Raw genomic sequence first — 15,409 nt, forward strand, 5'->3', positions numbered from 1 at the left:
CTGGGGATCGAGAGGTAGTGCTTGGGGGGGGGGGGGGGAGAGGTAGTGCTGGGGGGAGGAGAGGTAGTGCTGGGGGGGGGGGGTAGTGCTGGGGGGGGGGGGGTAGTGCTGGGGGGGGGGTAGTGCTGGGGGGGGGGTAGTGCTGGGGGGGGGGTAGTGCTGGGGGGGGGGGGTAGTGCTGGGGGGGGGGGTAGTGCTGGGGGGGGGGGGGTAGTGCTGGGGGGGGGGTAGTGCTGGGGGGGTGGGTAGTGCTGGGGGGGTGGGTAGTGCTGGGGGGGGGGAGAGGTAGTGCTGGGGGGGGAGAGGTAGTGCTGGGGGGGGAGAGGTAGTGCTGGGGGGGGAGAGGTAGTGCTGGGGGGGGGAGAGGTAGTGCTGGGGGGGGGAGAGGTAGTGCTGGGGGGGGGAGAGGTAGTGCTGGGGGGGGGAGAGAGGTAGTGCTGGGGGGGGAGAGCGGTAGTGCTGGGGGGGGAGAGAGGTAGTGCTGGGGGGGAGAGGTAGTGCTGGGGGGGGAGAGGTAGTGCTGGAGGGGGGGAGAGGTAGTGCTGGAGGGGGGGAGAGGTAGTGCTGGGGGGGGGAGAGGTAGTGCTGGGGGGGGGAGAGGTAGTGCTGGGGGGGGGGGGAAGGTAGTGCTGGGGGGGGGGGGGGAAGGTAGTGCTGGGGGGGGGGGGGGGGGGAAGGTAGTGCTGGGGGGGGTGGGGGGAAGATGTGCCAAAGGGGAGAGAAGATAGGTGCCTCGAGAGGATTGAAGAGGGTTGCCTAGGGAGGAGGGGAAAGGGAGGTGGCAGGGGGTAGAAGAGAGGTGACAGGGGGGAGAAGAGAGGTGGCAGGGGGGGGAGAAGAGAGGTGGCAGGGGGGAGAAGAGAGGTGGCAGGGGGGAGAAGAGAGGTGGCAGGGGGGAGAAGAGAGGTGGCAGGGGGGAGAAGAGAGGTGGCAGGGGGGAGAAGAGAGGTGGCAGGGGGGAGAAGAGAGGTGGCAGGGGGGAGAAGAGAGGTGGCAGGGGGGAGAAGAGAGGTGGCAGGGGGGAGAAGAGGGTGGTAGGGGGGAGGGGAGAAGAGGGTGGTAGGGGGAGGGGAGAAGAGGGTGGTAGGGGGAGGGGAGAAGAGGGTGGTAGGGGGGAGGGGAGAAGAGGGTGGTAGGGGGGAGGGGAGAAGAGGGTGGTAGGGGGGAGGAGAGATGGCAGGGGGGAGAAGAGAGGTGGCAGGGGGAGAAGAGAGGTGGCAGGGGGAGAAGAGAGGTGGCAGGGGGAGAAGAGAGGTGGCAGGGGGAGAAGAGAGGTGGCAGGGGGAGAAGAGAGGTGGCAGGGGGAGAAGAGAGGTGGCAGGGGGAGAAGAGGGTGGTAGGGGAGAAGAGGGTGGTAGGGGGGAGGAGAGATGGCAGGGGGGTGAAAAGAGGAGGCACGTGGGAAAAGAAGAGGGGTGGCAGAGGGGAAAAGAAGAGGGGTGCCCGTGGAGTGGGGGAGAAAGAGTCGTGCCGGGGGAGGGGAGGGGTGTTGGGAATCCCTACTCTATCTGCCCTGTCCCGGCTGGAGCCGCCTGTTGAGCGCCGCTCCCTTGCCCCCCCCCCGCCCCCCCCCTCCTCCTCCTCCTCCTCCTCCTGCAGCCCGGGCTTGAGGCGAGACCCCGGGCTCGGCCCTCCCCGTGTCCCCCCATCGCCCCAGCCTCCCTGCAGAAGTTCCCCTCCTCGCCTCTCTCTGCCCACTGCCTTGCAGCAGCAGCAGCAGCAGCAGCACGCTGGCGGCCTGGGCAGGGCTGGGCTGGGCAGACGCTGCCTGCAGACTGTGCTTCTGTTAACCCCCCTCCCCAACCCACCCCACCCCACCCTCTCCCCGACCTCTGCAAACCCCGGGCCCCAGCCTCTCGGTCTCGCTGCAGCAGCGAGTTCAATGCTGAGCCCCCCGCTCCCTGTGTTGCAAAAAGGGAAGGGCGAGAGCGGGGACTAGAGAAATAAATCGCCAGCGGCGCCTCTTACTTACATGGTTGCCGGCGGGTCCGTGGGCTCTGCTTGTAGACGGAGGGAGGGAGGGCTGAGCTGAGGCGGCAGATACTTCAGACTGGCAGCAAGTCCGTGTCCACACCCTCCTCACTCACTCACTCACTTACACACAACACTGGAGCGGCAGCCACCGGCTGTGCCACCGCCCCGCTGCGGTGCCGCTCACTCTCACCCTCTCCTCTCCCCGACTTTCTCCCCCTTATCTCCCCTCCCCTTCTCTCTCCTCTCCCCTTTCTCTCTCCTCTTCTCCCCCTTTCTCTCTCCTCTTCTCCCCCTCTGTCTTCTCCCCCTTCTCTCTCCTCTTCTCCCCCTGTCTCCTCTCCCCCCTTCTCTCTCCTCTCCCCTTCTCTCTCCTCTCCCCTTCTCTCTCCTCTCCCCTTCTCTCTCCTCCCCCCTTCTCTCCTCTCCCCTCCCCCCTGCCCCTTCTCTCTCCTCTCCCCCCTCTCTCCCCTCACTCAGCGCTGCAACAGCCCAGCCACCAGTTGTGCGGAAGGCTGACACACCACTGCTCGGGGGGAGGAGCACCAAGCAACAAGCCGCTCTCCGTTGCAGTCGGGGGCTGTGTTGTGCCTTCGCTGGACGTGCACAGACAGTCCTGAGCTGGGGCTGGAGACCCTCACTAACCGGCTGTTGTCTGTGTGGTGTGGGTGAACACAAAGTACCGCTGTCTGTGTGGTGTGGGTGAACACAAAGTACCGCTGCACACAACGAGCCAAATAAAGAAGTATGCACCATAACAACAACACCGACTTTTATTGGGGACAAGCTTTAAGACAAATCCACCCTATTGCTGATATAACGTGCATTAGAGAGAGTCATACAACATGGAAACAGGCCCTTCAGCCCAACTTGCCCACACCGGCCCACATGTCCCAGCTACACGAGTCCCACTTGCCTGCGCTTGGCCCATATCCCTCTAAACCTGTCCTATCCATGTACCTGTCTACTTGTTTCTTAAAAGTCAAGGCAATTTTATTTGTATAGCACATTTGAAAACAACCCACGTTGACCAAAGTGCTGTACATCAGTTCAGGTACTAAGAAACGAACGTACAATGGCACACAAACATAACAGCATAAACGTTACAATAGTCTTTGCCTCAACTACCTCCTCTGGCAGCGCATTCCCTACAGTCCCCTTTTGTGTGAAAAAGTTAACCCTCAGATTGCTATTAACTCTTCCCCCTTCACCTTAAGCATATTTCCTCTGGTTCTCGATTCCCTAACTCTGGGCAAGAGACAATGTGCGTCTACCCGATCTATTCCTCTCATGATGTTATAAACCTCTATAAGATCGCCCCTCATCTATTGCATGAGCAGTTTCTTGCGCCCCCCCCCCCCTCCCCCATGTAAATCTTCAAAATGGAATTGCAAGGGTAATGGCTTTTTTTTTAGGGATCTGGTTTACAAGGGTTTGTTACAGTTAAATAAAGATCTGCTTACAATTCATTTTTAGGGTTCACGTCTGAACTTTCTACATCGGGAAGGTTGCTGTGAATTTCTATCCACTTTATCACTATTCTCACCATTCTTGCCCCACCTCGCTTTTCCCATTGTCACCCCGACCCCCCTGAAGAAGGATCCCTTCCCACAACATCGCAGTTCATCGATACTGCCTGACCCGCTGAGTTGCCCCAACACTTTGGGTTTTGCTCAAGATTCCAGCATCTGCACTTCCGCGTGTCTGTGAATTTAATGAGGCGAATATTCACGAATTACGGAAATCTGAAGAAGGGTTCTGACCCGAAACATCTCTCACCCTTTTTCTCCAGAGATGCTGCCTGACCCGCTGAGTTACTCCAGCACTCTGTGAAACGTCACCTATCCATGTTCTCCAGAGACGTTGCCTGACCCGCTGAGTTACTCCAGCACTCCGTGAAACGTCACCTATCCATGTTCCTCAGAGATGCTGCCTGACCCGCTGAGTTACTCCAGCACTTTGTGCCTCTCTTCATGAATTACATTGTGGCTGAATTATTAAATTAAAGGAACTGATTGCATGATTTTATTCCCTCATGTAAAAAAATATGAAAAGCTGATCGAATTAAGATTTGTAAAATTGATTTGTTGGGTCAGAAGGAAGCGTTTCCCATGGTGAGAGTTTTACCTGGGAACTCTGCAGGTTTGACCAGTAACTTATGAGTCCTGTACTTGGCTGTGATCACCAGGTATGCTTGTACGCACCTGAGCTTAAACCTTCCAGGGCACCCATCCAATGATTGTTGCATTTGCCTTCCACATCAAAGTACCGTGTACGGGCAAGGAAGAATCTGAAGCAGAAACAAAGGTCTCAAAGTGTAATCACTTCAATTCACTTTTATACAACATGTGGTCCAATGCAAAGCTGCATACCATAAAATTAGGCCTTACACTTTTGATTTTTTTTACACAGAGTCATAGAGTCATAAAGTGTACAGTATGGAAACAGGCCCTTCGGCCCAACTTGCCCACACTGGTCAACAATGTCCCAGCTACACTCATCCCACCTGCCTGCGCTTGGTCCATATCCCTCCAAACCTGTCCTATCCATGTACCTGTCTAACGTTGGGATAGTCCCAGCCTCAACTACCATCTTGTTCCATACATTCACCACCCTTTGTTCGAAAAAGTTACCCCTCAGATTCCTGTTAAATCTTTTCCCCCTCACCTTGTACCTATGTCCCCTGGTCCTCGATTCCCCTACTCTGGGCAAGAGACTCTGTGCATCTACCCGATCTATTCCTCTCATGATTTTGTACACCTCTATAAGATCACCCCTCATCCTCCTGCGCTCCAAGGAATAGAGACCCAGCCTGCTCAATCTCTCCCTATCGCTCACACCCTCTAGTCCTGGCAACATCCTTGTAAATCTCTGAACCCTTTCAAGCTTGACAATATCTTTCCTATAACATGGTGTCCAGAACTGAACACAATATTCTAAATGTGGTCTCACCAATGTCTTACACAACTGCAACATGACCTCCCAACTTCTCTACTCTATACTCTGACTGATGATGGCCAATGTGCCAAAAGCCTTTTTGACCACCTTATCTTGACCTTCAAGGAACCATACACCTGCACTCCTAGATCCCTCTGTTCTACAACACTCCCCAAAGGCCTACCATTCACTGTGTAGGTCTTGCCTTTGTTAGACATCCCACAATGCAACACCTCACACTTTTCTGTATTAGATTCCATCAACCGTTCCTCCGCCCACATGGCCAATTGATCCAGTTCCTGCTGCAATCTTTCACAACCATCTTCACTATCTGCAAAACCACACACTTTTGTATCATCAGCAAACTTGCTCATCCTGCCCTGTTTGTTCTCATCCAAATCATTGATGTAGATGACAAACTGTAACGGGCCCAGCACTGAACCCTGAGGCACACCACTAGTCACAGGCCTCCAGCCCGAGAAGCAACCTTCCACCATCACCCTCTACTTCCTTCCCAGGAACCAATTTGCTATCCATTGAGCTATCTCTCCCTGGGACCCATGCGATCTATCCTTCCAGAGCAGCCTACCATGCAGTACCTTGTCGAATACCTTACTGAGATCCATGTACACAACATCTACAGCTCTGCCCTCATCGACCTTTTTGGTCACGTCTTCAAAAAACGAAATCAGATTTGTAAGACACGACCTCCCACGTACAAAACCATGCTGACTATCCCAAATCAGCCCTTGCCCGTCCAAATGCCTGAATAACCTATCCCGCAGAATGCTCTCTAGTAACTTTACAACTAAGCTCACCGGCCTATAGTTCCCAGCATTTTCCCTGCAGCCCTTCTTGAAAAGAGGCACAACATTTGCCACCCTCCAGTCTAATTAGTTTAGTTTAGACATAGCATGGAAACAGGCCCTTCAGCCCATTGAGTCCATGTCGATGGAGACCAAAGGAATGGAGTGGAATCCTCTTCACAACCCGAAGAATAAATCAAAGGCAGATGGATGTATATTATTTGTGATATGATTGATTAATGTGAGATGTTAAGGAGCTGAATGGTGGATTTGGTGAGGTAAGGTTTGCCGCGAAAAAGTCATAGCGTGATATTTGGGGAGGTATGAATAAAATACAAGATGACTTTGCTGCAATAAAGTAACCTTAGATCAAATATTAATTTGTGGTTAATTATGTGGTTGGGACAAGAGAGTAAAATTGGAGTCCGCAATGATTTTCCATCACTGACCAGGAGCCACCTGGGCCAGGAAAGCAATGCAATATACCCAACTTTCCTGCACGAACACTAAAGGAACATCTGGACAAGCTTGATTCTCCAAGGTATAAAAAGCCACAGACTAAATACAACATGTGAGACTAGTGTAGATAAGAAACAATGGTTAGCACGAACCTGGCTTATTTCTGTGCGGTACAATTCCATAGGCACAAACCCATCTTAGTCAAAGCAACCCATTTAATTGGGTTTCCAACCAGCATCTTGAAGATTCAATGCTCCCAGCACCTGTGCACACTAGCTGCCTCGTGAAACATCTTCATAAAGCACAACAGTTCTATACTTGAGTTATTCTGACGGCATCCTCCATCGCTGTGTCCTACAAGTCACAGAGAGTCCTGATTTGCAAATAACATTGCCCATTGGGTTTTGTTGAGCAAGGAGTTTCAAGATTTAGACCTTTGCAATACTGAAGGTGCAATTATCTGGTCACAACTGATGGATAAGCTATAACAAATGCCATGCGTCAACTAAAAACAAGGTTTCAAGAGTAGTTGGTATTTCTGCTGAGATGGTGAGCTGCAAAAAATGTATTTCACTGTACCTGGTGCACGTGACATTAAAGGAAGCATACAGACATTGAACTTCAGTCAAAAATGCACAATTCCATTATCCTCATCGGGCATGAAAAAACAATGCCAGGAGATCTGAGATAGATCACAATCCTGACCTTCCTGAAGAAACAAGTCTGACTGCAGTATCTCCAGTGGCACCTCCCCATTGACCACACCACAAAATGTCACCAGTCAGATCCTCCTCGACCACCTCTTCCCAGTGTCTACCAGAGTTAGAGCATGGGCTCCATGTTGATGGAGCTCCATGAATGTGATCTCGACCACCAATAACTCCAACAGGAAGCAACACTGACCATTATGCATGGTCTTTGCAACTTCATGAAAGCCATTGATTCCTTCAATGGAGGAGTTTTATGCCACATTCTCCTTGGATTTAACTTCCTTTATACCACAGCCTATTATTCAAGCTACCCTGATGGCTAATTTATATTACGGAGAGGCTGAATGCTTTAGTTACTCAGCAATAACTCAGCACTTTGAAATTAGCCGGTGCATTTGTGGGATTGAAAAGCAAAGTATGTTGATATGGTTCATAGTGTGGCCAAATTGGAGGGGTGCATGCCAGTAAGTACACACTTAACCAAGCTGTGATGCCATGATGGTCATATAACAGGGTGACGGTCAATGTTTAGATATAATTAGCACAAGGAGAGTGACTGATATACATGAACCCGCACTCCAATATGAAACTGGCAACTTCAGGGGAGGAAGAGCATTGGTTGAACTTACAGGAAGCCACAATTCTGCAAAGAAACTCATTCCCTCATGATGAGTATTTTGTTTAATAATAATAATAATAATAAGCATCTATTTTATATAGCGCCTTATCGGGTGCTCAAAGCGCTTTACAAAAACAATCAACATAAAAACAAACAGACAAACTATCCTAACGGAAAAGCGGCGAATAAACAACGCCAGCGTCCTCTCACGTCAGGGTCCGGCAGTAGACAACAAAAAGCACAGGACACACAGATACAATTTTTACACAAACAGCCATCACAGCGATTGCTCCAGGCACACCCTCACTGTGATGGAAGGCAAAGTCTTATCTCCTCCTCATTCTTCTCCCGTGGTGCCACGAGGTGATCGAGGCTCCCAACTTTTTGAAGCCCCCACCGGGCGATGGAAAGTCCCAGGGCCCTGCCGAGCAGGCCGATGAAAGTCCTGAGTCCCCACTGGGCGATGGAAAGTCCCAGGGCCGAGCCGAGCAGGCCGATGAAAGTCCTGAGCCCCCACCGGACGATGGAAAGTGCTGCGGCCGAGCCACGCAGGGCGATGAAGGGCCTGCGAGCGGGTCGATCGTACCTCGCGCTTCGGGGTGGTCGAAGCTGCTACGGCTGGAGCTCCCAAAAACCGGTCGCCAGCCAGGGACCTGCGAACTCCCGATGTTGCGGTCTGCAGGGCCCACGGCCGAAGCCTCCGAGATGGTAAGTCCAGGCCCTGCGACCGGAGTCTTCAAGGTCGATCCCAGCTGGAGGCCGCCGACTCCACGATGTTAGGCCGTAGCGCGAACGGAGATACGACACGGTAAAGGTCGTATCTCCGTTGAGGAAGAGATTAGAAAAAAGGTTTCCCCCAACCCCCCCACCACCCCCCCACATACACAGAGTTAAAAATAGAACAAAACGTACATTAAACGATGACAATAGACAAAAAATCAAAAAAAAGACAGAGAGACTGCCGGTGAGCCGCAGCTGCAAGCATGTTATTCTTATAATAATAATAATAATAATAATACATTTTATTTATATAGCGCTTTTCATATACTCAAAGACGCTTTACAGAGATTTTGAGAACATAGGGAAATGAATAAATAGATAAATAAGTAAATAAATAAATGAACAGAGAAAGGAGACAGAAGGTGAGGTGACCTTCAGTGGTTGAAGGCAGTACTGAACAGGTGAGACTTCAGCGATGTTTTGAATGTGGTGAGTGTGGGGGAGTCTCTAACGGTTTGGGGTAATGAGTTCCATAGGGTGGGAGCAGCGATGGAGAAAGCCCTGTCCCCCCAGGATCTGAGTTTAGTCCGGATGTGGGGGGATAGGAGATTGGCAGCGGCAGAGCGAAGGGTGCAGGTGGGAGTGTGCCTGTGGAGGAGGTCGGTCAGGTAGGATGGGGCCAGGTTATGGAGGGCTTTGTAGGTTATGAGGAGGATTTTGTACTGGATTCTCTGGGGGATGGGGAGCCAGTGGAGTTTATAAAGGACGGGGGTGATATGGTCACGGATCGAGGTGTGTGTGAGTAGACGGGCAGCGGAGTTTTGAATGTATTGAAGTTTATTGATGATTTTTGAGGGTGCGCCATAGAGGAGGCTGTTGCAGTAGTCCAGACGGGAGGTGATGAAGGCGTGGATGAGGGTTTCTGCAGCTGTGGAGGAGAGGGATGGACGGAGACGGGCAATGTTTTTGAGGTGGAAGTAGGCTGTCTTTGTGATGTGTTTGATGTGTTTGTCGAAGGAGAGGGTTTGATCAAGGATGATTCCAAGATTCCGGATGTGAGGTGAGGTGGATACTGGGAGACCATCAATGTTGAGGATGAAGTTTTGGGTGGATTTGGTGAGCATTTTTGGACCAATGATGATGATTTCAGATTTGTTGCAATTGAGTTTGAGGAAGTTTGATTGAAGCAAAGATTTTATTTCAGTAATGCAGTTTGTCAGTGTAGAGTGTGTGGTGGAGGAGATTGACTTGGTGGAGATGAGGAGCTGGATATCATCGGCGAAGCAGTGGAAGTTGAGACCATGACGGCGGATTAATTGACCAAGGGGGAACAGGTAGAGGATGAAGAGGAGGGGGCCAAGGACTGAGCCTTGGGGGACACCTTGGGGGAGGGGAGCGGTGGGGGATTTACAGTTGTTAATGGAGATGAACTGGTGTCTGTCAGAGAGGTAAGATTTGAACCAGGATAGGCCTGTGCCGGTGATGTTAAGGGAGGTTTCAAGTCGGGTGAGGAGAATGGAGTGATTTATGGTGTCAAAGGCGGCGCTGAGGTCAAGTAGGATGAGGATGTTGAGGTTGCCAGCGTCGGAGGAGAGGAGAATGTCGTTTGTGATTTTGAGGAGCGCAGTTTCAGTACAGTGGTTTGAGCGGAATCCGGATTGGAAAGTTTCATACAGGTTATTGGTAGAGAGGTGGTATTTGAGTTGGGAAGCTACAGCACGTTCCAAAACTTAAGAACGATAAGGAAATCTGACTTAGATTCCAAATATTTGCCTTTTATTTGTAACATTGGCACTGTTAATCCATTTCCCCCAACCCGAGTTTGATCCCGACTACGGGCGCCGTCTGTACGGAGTTTGTACGTTCTCCCCGTGACCTGCGTGGGTTTTCTCCCAGATCTTCGGTTTCCTCCCACACTCCAAAGACGTACAGGTTTGTAGGTTAATTGCCTTGGTGTAAATGTAAAAATTGTCCCTAGTGGGTATAGGATAGTGTTAATGTGCGGGGATACCGGTCGGCGCGGACCTGATGAGCCGAAAGAGCCTGTTTCCACGCTGTATCTCTGAACTAAACCAAACCCAATGAATTATCATGTCGATTTGACTTTGAAGCCCCCCCCACATCATGTTCATGGGGCTGCACAATTATCAGTGATTTTCTTCGCAGGTCCTTTCCCTGTATTAATCTACTTCAATATCTGTTCCCGCTGAGATTCAATTCCACAAGTGGCAGGCCATCCTTCAGAACATTGTCCAAGCGGTGATTCTTCAATCTGACTGTAAGTAGTGTTGGCAGACTAATTCCATTTGCGGGCATGGAAATCCAGGGCGAGTGTCTCTTCCCTGACCCACAGAGGACTGGGGCAATGACAATCTTCTCTCTGCCTCTCTGCTGATCAGACAGCTCAGCACAGCTTAGGAAACAAACCTGTGACCTTGTGGTCAGCCCAGTTTATTGTTCTTCATTAAACCAAAGCACCGGGAAAACTTTTGTGTGATCTTTTAATATAGAGTATTTTTTGTTTATTCAGGTGAAAACAGGCTCAGTCAACTTTGTAATTTTGTAAAAATGAAGACAATAGCTGAGATACTCTTGTTTGTTGGAATGTTAATATTTTGATAATCGCACCAGTGCACGACACAACCTGATGAAAAATTTATACTTCAGACACCAAATGAAATGAATAGAAGCTCAGCAATGTTTTGAAGATGGTGTCATAAAATGAATAGAAACAGGTCCTTATCGATCAAAGGCTTTTACAGTATGGATATCCCAGCAGACTGCAACGCTAGAGACAGCAGGGATGGATTCACATGCATTGTTAAAGTGATCATATTTTACTTGTCTGGGGATCATTCTGGAGAAAGACAAAGAATTTGCTCATCTTGATTAATATTCATTGGTGTCGCAGCATGTAACATATGTTTCCCCACCTACATTGAATTATAATCTAATTTGACTTTGAGGCCCTCGCTTGTGTTCCTGATGTCTGCACTATTAATTATAATTTATTTTTCCACAGGTCCTTTTCCTTTTATAAAATATTGTCTATTGTTAAAACATTTGTTACTTGTGTACATATAAGGGTAAAAGCGTAAAAATCTCAATAACTATCACATAAAATAATTTTATTCCTCTGTGTTCACGTGTTTTTTCCTCCTAAACCTTTTGCAGGGCCCATCAATACCAACCTGCTACCATGCCTCACCTAATGACTACAGTTGGTAAAGAGGTCCATGTCTGAAGAAGGATTCCGACCCAACAAGTCACCCAGAGATACCTGACATGCTGAGTTACTCCAGCAATTTATCTATCTTCGGTATCAACCGGTATCTACAGTTCCTTCCTCCACATGCTTATAGATTGTTGTCTTATGCTATTTTTTTTTCTTCTCCTGCTTCCCAGTTGAAAATGTGTAAGAAAGAACTGCAGATGCTGGTTGAAATCAAAGGTAGACACAAAATGCTGGAGTAACTCAGCGGGACAGGCAGCATCTCAGAGATGCTGAGTTACTCCAGCATTCTGTGTCTATCTCCCAGTTGAAAATGACAGGTTCCCAATTTATATTTCGTCCAATAGTAGAGGAAGTAGCCCGGGGGGAACAGCCTAGCTCTCTGCAGCCTTGCTTCTCCGATTCCTCTGTAATAATTATGAACCGTCTACAAACATGACTGAAGTAGATTAATACAGTGAAGTATGGCAGATAGAGCATCATATGAATGCTAACTCTCACCACAAGCCATTTTCCGTTAGTGATATTAAGAAACTGCAGATGCTGGTTTAAAGACACTAAGTGTTGGAGTAATACAGCATCTCTAGAGAACATGGTCTCCATTTTGGAAACATTTTGATGGTGTCAGTCGCAGGATTTACTGGATCTTGGTGGCTGCCGGTGATAATGATGCTGCCTGACCCGCTGAGTAACTGCAGGACGTTGTGTCTTTTCTTCCCTGAAAGTGATACATGTGTAGACATATGCAACATTGACAAATCCTTAGTTGTTGCAGTACTTGTAACGCAGTGTCACTTAATCAATATTACTTAGTGTTCACTTGAAGTTCACATTTTAAATAGCAAAAAGCAATGATCTATTTCACAGAAAAGTAGAACCTCAAAAAGAATTTACAGAAAATAACAATGCAGAAATTATTGCATTGGTTATTTCTGTCATTATTCAATGCGCCATGTAATGGGACTCCAGATACTGGGTTTACATCTGTGATTCTCCACATGGTGGGCACTTGATTGAGCCACTGCATTAAAATGGTATCAAAAGTGAAGGGTGACACCAGGCTTCTTTCTCAATGAACTGAAGCATCAGTAAATCATTTGTCCCACCACCATCACCACTAATACCAGGAGAGATCCCATAAAGACTACGGACTCAAAAGGGGAAAAAAATGGATAGCCCATGCATTCTAATGCATAAGCCTCATGCACTGTCCCACAACATCATGGTTAGCTTCCATCTTGTTCACTCTCATGCCCACGTTCTTTCAGGGGATCGCATCGAGAATTAGTGGTTATGGTTTTGGGAGCAATCTAAATAGAACTGTCAAATTATTGCATTTGAAATGATCAATAATGGATTCTCTGTATAGGAAAAAAACTGCAGGTGCTGGTACAAATCGAAGGTAGACACAAAATGCTAGAGTAACACAGCGGGTCAGGCAGCATCTCGGGAGAGACTGAATGGGTGACGTTTCGGGTTGAGACCTTTCTTCAGTCTGAAGAAGGGTCTCGACCCAAAACGTCACCCATTCCTTCTCTCCTGAGATGCTGCCTGACCCGCTGAGTTACTCCAGCATTTTGTGAAATAAAACTTCTTCAGACTGATGTCAGGGGAGGGGGCAGGACAAAGATAGGATGTAGTTGGAGACAGGAAGGCTGGTGGGAGAACTGGGAAGGGGGAGGGGATAGAGAGGGAAAGCAGGGACTATCTGAAGTTAGAGAAGTCAATGTTCATACCGCTGGGGTGTAAACTGCCCAAGCAAAATATGAGGTGCTGTTTCTCTGCACGTTGTCCAACATTCTGCAGCAATCCCTCGTTGTCCAAAGTCAAAAATACAACGAGCCATCGAATCTGTAATGCTAACCCTGAAACTTTCCAGCCAAATCAATAACAGCACGGTGGCGCAGCGGTAGAGTTGCTGCCTTACAGCAGCGAATGCAGCGCCGGAGACTCAGGTTTGATCCTGACTAAGGGGGGCCGAATGTACGGAGTTTGTACGTTCTCCCCGTGACCTGCGTGGGTTTTCTCTGAGATCTTCGATTTCCTCCCACACTCCAAAGACGTGCAGGTATGTAGGTTAATTGACTGGGTAAATGTAAAAATTGTCCCTAGTGTGTGTAGGATAGTGTTAATGTGCGGGGATCGCTGGGCAGCGTGGACTCGGTGGGCTGAAGGGCCTGTTTCCGCGCTGTATCTCTAAATCTAAATCTAAAAAAATCTGACAAACATAAAGGTGTCAGAAAATAAAGTTAATATTGTTTAGAAAAATGCTTCTTGTTTCAATCATAAAGTAGCTATTGTAATTATTTTGAAAATGTGGAATATACTTAGTTAGTTAACAGTAGGATTACTTTAATATCAGGTTACACAGGGAAAATGATTGGGGTGTTATATTGCAATTCAGAAGAATTGCCTTGAACATTATGTTCACACAGAATTACCAACGAGCTTAAAGGGAGCAGGCTTCTTTTCCCAATGCCATTGGTTGCCGTGGCAACTAGTTCTCGACGATAGATGCTGACAGTGATGTAATTCAATAATAATCGGTCTGACCCATTTTACCCTGACACACATTTGCAGATTATCTTACCAATCAGCAATAGGTCAGTAGAAACTGACTGACAAACTCTAAGCCTCCGTTCCTGCCAATTTGAAATTAAATTGAAGGAGAAAGGTTGGAAGAAGAGGTGGGGAATTAAGATTGATTATTTCTATAGATACATGAAGGCGATTTTCAAGATACAAGGATTTTTAATTGACTCCAATTGAATCAGTTTGTTCTTTTCATGTATATTTTGGGTAGAAACTAATTCCAATCGACTATTGTCTGCAATATAATTGATAATATGGCTTTATAACTACTTTCTGGAGGTGGTTCATGGGGCCAAGAAGAACCTCGTGCCCTCATTTATGTCATCGGTCATGGTATTGAGAACAGGAGTTGAGAAGTCAAGTTACAGTTGTACAAGACCAAATTTGGAATACCATGTGCAGTTCTGGGTGCCCTGCTGTGGGAAGGATGGCACTAAACTGGAAAGGATGCAAAAAAGATTTACGAAGATGTTACCTTCTCCCCATAACTTTTGACACCCATTACTAATCAATAATCTGTCAATCTCTACTTTAAAAATACCCATTGACTTGTCCTCCACTGCCGTCTGTGGCAATGAATTCCACAGATTCACCACATTCTGACTAAAGAAATTCCTCATCTCCTTTCTAAAGGTATGTTCTCTTATTCTGATGTTGTGCCCTCTGGTCCTCGACTCTCCCACTAGTGGAAACATCCTCTCCACATCAGAAAATAATATTGTAAATGTACATCACATACAGCAAAAACATGCTGCTTGTTGTTGTGCATTCTCTGAATGTCAACAGGGCGTAAATATTAATATTTCAGCACTGAAGTGTATTAATAAATGATTAATAAATGATTAATTGCCCCATGATTTTTTAAGTTTATGAAATTATTTTTAGAATGACTAAGTTCAAATCAATTTCACACTAGTATTCTTTTTATAAGTCAAGATATTATACAGCAGGAAGAAGGGTCTCGACCCGAAACATCACCCATTCCTTCTCTCCAGAGATGCTGCCTGACCCGCTGAGTTACTCGAGCATTTTGTGTCTACCTTCGATTTAAACCAGCATCCGCAGTTTTTTTTCCTATATTCTTGGATTTAATCACTTGGACCTGGATTCAGGGTCTTCTCTATGTACTGTCTATAACGTTCATATACCCAGTATGTTTAAGTACTGTCAGCCCATTTATCAGTGGCTATGGACCCACAGCCCAAGATTGGCAATTTTGCTCAGAGGACCATAAAATGTCTGGAGCACAAAATTACATTGTGACATTGTGTGTTGGACAATGGAAAACCTTGCAATTAAAATGCCTTTGTAAAATTCCTGCTGTGTAAGGCACAACTTTCATAATGGGAACATGGTATGAGAA

The 15,409-nt window shown here is 47.9% G+C and overlaps 1 protein-coding gene across 4 annotated transcripts in view; it reads right to left on the minus strand.

Moving 5' to 3' along the window:
• Nucleotides 1-15,409, minus strand: part of ripor1 (RHO family interacting cell polarization regulator 1) — a 206,915-nt gene that overhangs the window by 140,075 nt on the left and 51,431 nt on the right. For 2 of the 4 annotated variants that reach the window (XM_078400349.1, XM_078400343.1), the window contains exon 1: nt 1,973-2,170. The exons of the other annotated variants lie outside the window; for them this stretch is intronic. The gene's annotated coding sequence lies outside the window, so the exon portion shown is untranslated. Of the gene's footprint in view, nt 1-1,972; nt 2,171-15,409 lie in introns of those variants that run through there. 4 annotated transcript variants of the gene reach the window in all.

This window comes from Rhinoraja longicauda, chromosome 6, assembly GCF_053455715.1.
Source record: "Rhinoraja longicauda isolate Sanriku21f chromosome 6, sRhiLon1.1, whole genome shotgun sequence".
NCBI lineage: Eukaryota > Metazoa > Chordata > Chondrichthyes > Rajiformes > Arhynchobatidae > Rhinoraja > Rhinoraja longicauda.